At 46.6% G+C, this 6,000-nt stretch overlaps 1 protein-coding gene across 1 annotated transcript in view; it reads right to left on the reverse strand.

The window, feature by feature from the left end:
* Positions 1–5,512, reverse strand: part of CDH6 (cadherin 6) — a 170,383-nt gene extending 164,871 nt beyond the window's left edge. Inside the window, exon 1 of the mRNA XM_083449427.1 lies at positions 5,010–5,512. The gene's annotated coding sequence lies outside the window, so the exon portion shown is untranslated. The remainder of the gene's footprint in view (positions 1–5,009) is intronic.
* Between the last annotated feature and the right edge of the window lie 488 nt (positions 5,513–6,000).

Consider the following 6,000-nt stretch of genomic DNA (forward strand, 5'->3'; position numbering starts at 1 on the left):
CACGATTCAGCAGAATTCAAACCATCGTTAAGTCTCACTGATCTTTCCTTTGAACACTATATTCTTAACATTTGCTGAATTGTGCTTGATTAAATCAACAACAAATCAAAATGACCAATGCTTACAATTTTATTGCAGCCTTTTTAGGAGTTATGAAACTTGCTGTCCTATACGATCAAATGTAGCTGCCCTGATAAACATTTTCTCTCTGAAGAATACCCTTGTCTGTTTGTGTGTGTGTGTGTGTGTGTGTGATGGGGGAGGTCCGAATGGTTTTTAGGGAAGCGAAGCTAAATCCTTTGGACAGGGCCATATAGGAAGACTACACCAAGAGCAAATGATTGCCACCCAGATATCCAGTTTCAAATTAAAAGCCCAACTTTTACTTCCCTTCTTGACAGGTACAAAAATACACACACACATATACGGTACTTCTCAATGAGAGTGAGGGAATGCCTTGATAAAAAAGCTTTTAAAAACCAAGCATAACTGTAATTTACCAAATAACAATGCACGTTTCTTTCCCTCCAGTCTGCTTATTTGAATCACAATTATGATACTTTCCTGTGTATTATTCAGTATTCAAAGGGGAAGGGGCTTCTAAAATGCAATGGTAATCTGCTTAAACTTATTTGTTAGGTAAATGAGGTAGACAGCCGCTGAGTTAAAAACTGTATTTTTGAAACAACCATACATTTCAGAGTGAGTCACTTCTCTGTCCTTCGGGACCATACCCCGACTTCATTCAGATTGGGATACCAGGGCCAAAACCAATGATGCAAGGAACATTGCTTATGCCAATTTTCCTTCTCCCCCCCCACCCCCGCCCACCCCAAAATACCATCCAAAGTTGATAACCAATGTCTATAAAGTGAAAGACAACTACCACACTCACTCAGCAGAAAAGACTGATTTGCTAGGACATAGTTTATCAAATGAGTCGGGTGAATTGATATGCACACTCAACGTATACACAGTGACAGATAAGCAATAGGAATGGTAGCTACAGCAAAAGGAATTACAATCCCATCCAAAACTGTATGTCCAATTCTGGAGCATTCTGACCAAATGGTTATTGAAATCAAAATTGCTTAGAAACATCAGGAAAAGCACAGCAGCTTAAAAAGGCACATGGAGAAAACTTCTGTAAACTAACAGTAACCATAAGACAACATGCAAAGGAAATCAGCATTTTTCTTCCTTGCACAATTTCAGAGCAGGCCAAGGAGTAAACTGCATTACTGACGTAAACATAAATTAAGCAACTGAACCCTTAGTTTGGATGAATTCATAAATTTATGCTTTCATCTTGGAGGTACTCCTTCTTGACCTGTGTTTATTGAGTGCTTCCCTCTTGTTGTACTATATATAATTTCAGTAGATCAATATAGGAATTACAGCAATCCTTATGCAATGTGAAGAAGATCCATAGCTGGGCCTGATACCATTTCTCTATATAGCACCAACTTGATTTATACTGCCCCTCTCTAAAGACTTACTGGAAGGTGGAATGAAAGTGCATGAGATTTGTGTATTACAAGTGGGCTTGAAGTGTTAACATGATGCCATAGGCATTGGAAATGTTTTCAGTTTTGTTAACTTCACACATTTCTAGCTGAAATGCAGAAATAATGCTGGACTCATAATAATCTTTAATTTGGGAGTTGGGTCCCCCCCCCCAAAAAAGCACAACGTATCAATGTCAGACAGTCATTCAAATAGCAAAAGAGTAAAATATTCCAGCAAAGGATGAATCATAATAGTTAAATGTAACAACTGTACACGTTCCCCACGCATAAAAGCGGGCCATTTATCATGTCACATAAAGAGCTGGACTTTATTATCTTTTCAAATCCCAGATCAAACAAGTTAACTGGAGTGTGGGTGGCAAGGAAGAGAATCTTCCCTGAAAAGAGTTTCCACTCCAAAAATATATATATAAAGAATATGATGAAGCAAAACACATGTCTCAAAAGAAGGAAACACTTTGGGGGGAATCACTAATCTCACTGAGACATTATGAGAAGTAGAAATACAATCTGGTTAACAGAACTTGTCTGTGAAAAGCTTCCAGCAAGTTTCAAAAAGTAGAGGGAGATGGAGAGAGAGATCCATTTTATTCAATGCAAGTTACCAAATGTATTATGCTTTATTGTCAAAGCCTGCAGAAATACTAAACGTCTTTTTCACTGGTGACGACTTTCACTGGGAATCTGACATAGGAGTGAAGAGGTGGATGCTGAGAAGTGCAGATTTTTAACAGAGAACGATGCGGGTCTAAACTCCGTTGCTCTCACTTTTTAATGGCAAGCTATAGATATAATCTTTGATGGCTAGCCTTGAGATACGAGATAACAGGAAACTGGTGTGAAAACCGCTATAACGGAAAAAACTAGCAAGTCCCTAGAGGGGGCACCAGCTTTCAAGAGCCTCGAATGGCTGCACAGGATAACTGCAGGGAGCCACCATCAGACTGAATCATTTCCACTTGCCTTTAAGACATTCTTTCCCCAATGCCTCTGACTGCTATTTCTGAGTAACCAGTTAGTTTTGGGTCGCAAATCACTTGAAATTTGGGCCAAAGGACTCTCAGCGCAATTGAAAACCAAGAAGCAGATAAGTGCTAGAGCCTGCCTGATGATATCAGAATAAAGAGACTTGGTCCTGCAGTTATTTATTAGGACACTGGACTGGAGTTGCTTATAGGAGCCAATTCAATCAGATGCTCTCACTGTGGCAGCCCGATGGAAATCTATGTTTGTATCAGGGGTGAAGGAATCTGTTTGATCTCATCCCACCAGACTCATCTGGACTTAGCCCACCCTCCTTCCCAAATGAACGTTATCGGCTCATTCAACCCCCTCCCCTCTTAAGAAAGGTGGGGGGGGGGGGAGAGAGAAAGAGTGATCTGTAAAACATCACTCTTTTAGGGAGGGGCTGCTAATCGAATGTATGGGGCCCTTAAAGTTCCATGCAAACACTTTCTGGCAGAAACCATGTACGCTGTTGAAATTCTATCCCACGAATCAAGCCTTTGTCATGACCGGAGGAAGACTATGTATCTATGTCTCTGGTGAACCCAGAAATGTACATTCCAGCCAATCCTTTCCCGGTACACATTGTCTCATATGCCTCTAAGAAAAGAAAGCAGAAGCAATGCCGAGACTCCGTATGTACACACACACACAGCGCATACATCTGGTATCCCTTGTGCGCACACAAGATCTCCGTATACAAACTGAGCACACTGCTCTGCACACAACTTCCAAAGCAGTAATCTTGAACGGCATAGTTACTCATGTGCACAGTTTCGTCTGAGTACGCAGTGAATGGAGCACACAGGCATAGCAGTTTCCGTTAAGGGTGCGCTATTCGCACAAGAACTGCACTAAGACTTTCCCGCATCAAACAAATGAATTGCCCTTACTCTCTTGGATCAGGCTGAAGAGCACACCCCCCCCCCCGCCCCGCGCTTCATTAAGATCTTGTGATAAGAAAACTTTAAATCATAGGTGTTATAAAGAGACATCTCCTGTTCCCTTTCTGGTTAAAGGTAACAGATGTGCTGCTGGGATGAGTGCAATTTAAGCCATTAAACTTCTTGATCCCTGAATGTCACCAGGGGGGACCATATAGATGAACCTCCAGTTGCACTTACAAAGCACTGCATTTAACTCTCCATAAAATATGGATTTTATTGCAGCACTGCCAAGACCTCGTTCCACAACCGCTGACCTCTATGCCCAGATGCAAACCTTTAAATCAAAAATGCTACACGCAGGAATGCTTGGGGGTGAGGTTATGCACACACACACACACACGTGCACATGCACAATGCATACATGCAACGTGTTTCAATACATATAGTTTTGCCAGAAACGTGTTTCACCCTGTGATTGAATTTTCTATAGCTGCTCAACTTCAGCATCCCACATTCATTCACCTTGCACACTGCCTCTTCTTCAGGCGCAAAGCATTCCATGCTTTACCAGGTTTCTGTGCCATCTCCAGCAACTCTTCCTGTTCTCCCGACTTTTCCTCAAGGAAAGACCTCGTTCCAACTGTGTACGTTCTCTAGATCAGTTTTCCGACCCCCCTCCCACTCCTCGAGGCTTTCCTTCTGCCTTATGAGGTCCATATCAAATCCAAAGAGAAGCCTATCATTATTATTCTTAGGAATTCTCTGCTTCGTAGCGAGAGGCGCGTGTGATTTTGTGTGTGTGTGTGGGGGGGGAGGTGTTTCAGGGTGTCCAAAGGGCTTCCTAGCGGCATCAACAGAAGGCGCCCCACTCTTTACCTTACCTAAACGAGCAGCAAAGATGCTGCTCCTATCAAGCACTTCAATTGCTCGCATCCACTTAGCATCCCATCCATGCGCAAAAAAAAAGAGGAAGAGAAATGACAAGAACTCCCATCCCCAGCTTAAAAGAGCGCATCGCCGTCCATGTGCCGCCACACTGGCATGGTGCTCCCATAGTAACGGACCTGCCAACTTTTCGTTTGTGTGTGTGTGTGCGTGTGTGTGTGCAAATAACAGGGTTTCATTAGCATTTGCAGCAGACCAAACAAGAAGAGAGGTGGAGGGGTATTGGGGGGGGGGGGGAGGAGAGAAGCGGCAAACCAACCGACCCACCGAACCAAGAAAAACATGGGAAGCGTAGAAGCCAACTCCTAGGAGGTCCCTTCAATAAAATATTTGACCCCCCCAAAAAAGTTGATGGGCAAAAAGATGGGTGCCCCATCTTGTGATCGATTATGCAGTAAGGGCTTACCTCTCCCCCCCCCCGTGATGTTTTATTCAAGTTGGCACTGCTTGCCTAGAACGTAGAGTCGGTAGGATCATCTAGTCCAACCCCCCCCCCCCCCCCGCAATGCAGGGACCTTTGGCCCCCGCGCGGGACTCGAACCCTCGACCCTGAAGAGTTTCACGCTCTGAGCTCTCCCGAACCGGCGACGGAAGAAGAGGAAGAAAAAGACAGAGGAGGAAGAAGAAACCATCGGTTCCTTACCGGCTCAGAAGAGAAGGCGAAAGGGATGCGCCAAGTTGCTCGCCAGCGCCGAGTCGAGTCGGGAAGCGACGCAGCGGGCGGCTTCGGGGGCCACGGCGCCGCTTCTCCGTCCGCCTTCCGCCGCCGAAGCAACTTGCGCGGCACCGAAGCTCCCTCTCATCACTTCCAAACTCCGGCGTGGAGGAAGGCGAGGCAGCCGGAGGGCATCTCTCCCTCGGCGGACTCGGTCCCTAAGGCAGCGTCCCGGAGTCCTTGGAGGGAATGGAAACTCGCCAGGAAAGATGTAGAAACAGAAACACACACAACACAAAAACACACACACACAGCCCTGCCGGCTTTTTTTTCTTTTAACCTCACAGAACACACACGCGCGCGCGCCAACGGTGCGCCCTGCTCTTAATGCGGCGCCTCGGGAGCCGGAGCCGCAGCTCTGCGGACGGGGAGGTGAAGGGCTGAGGAGCAGCGAAGGCGCCTCTTGCAGGCATCCAGCGATTCGCGAGTGAATGGGGTGGGAGGTGCGAGGAGGAGAAGGAGGAGGCCTTTCTGGAAGACGCCCGCCTCCCCTCCTTTGCCGCCGCCGCCGCCGCCGCCTCCTCGCGTGGCAGAGAAAGGCGCGCTCTTCTTGGGAAGTCTTGCGGCCAAGCCCTCAGGAGTTTGAGGAATGAAAGGCAACGAGCCGGTGGGGGGGTGAGACGGTGGGGTGAGGCAGTCTCATGACCTGCAAGGGGGTGTGTGTGAATCTCTAATGGGGGACCTCACTCTTGCAGAAGGTGGGGTCTCCAGGTGAAAGGGAGGGGGTGGATAAGGGCCCTGCCTGAGACAGTGGATAGCAGATGCTGCCCAGTCAGTGCTGGTTGTGCTGAAGCAGACGCACCAGTGGTGTGGCTCGGTAGAAGCCCATCAGATGGACCAATGGCATGGCTCAGTAGAAGCCCATCAGATGGACCAATGGCATGGCTCAGTAGAAGCCCATCAGATGGACCAATGGCAT

The sequence above is a fragment of the Podarcis tiliguerta genome (genome assembly GCF_965153285.1).
Source record: "Podarcis tiliguerta genome assembly, chromosome: 7".
Taxonomy (NCBI): Eukaryota; Metazoa; Chordata; class Lepidosauria; order Squamata; family Lacertidae; genus Podarcis; species Podarcis tiliguerta.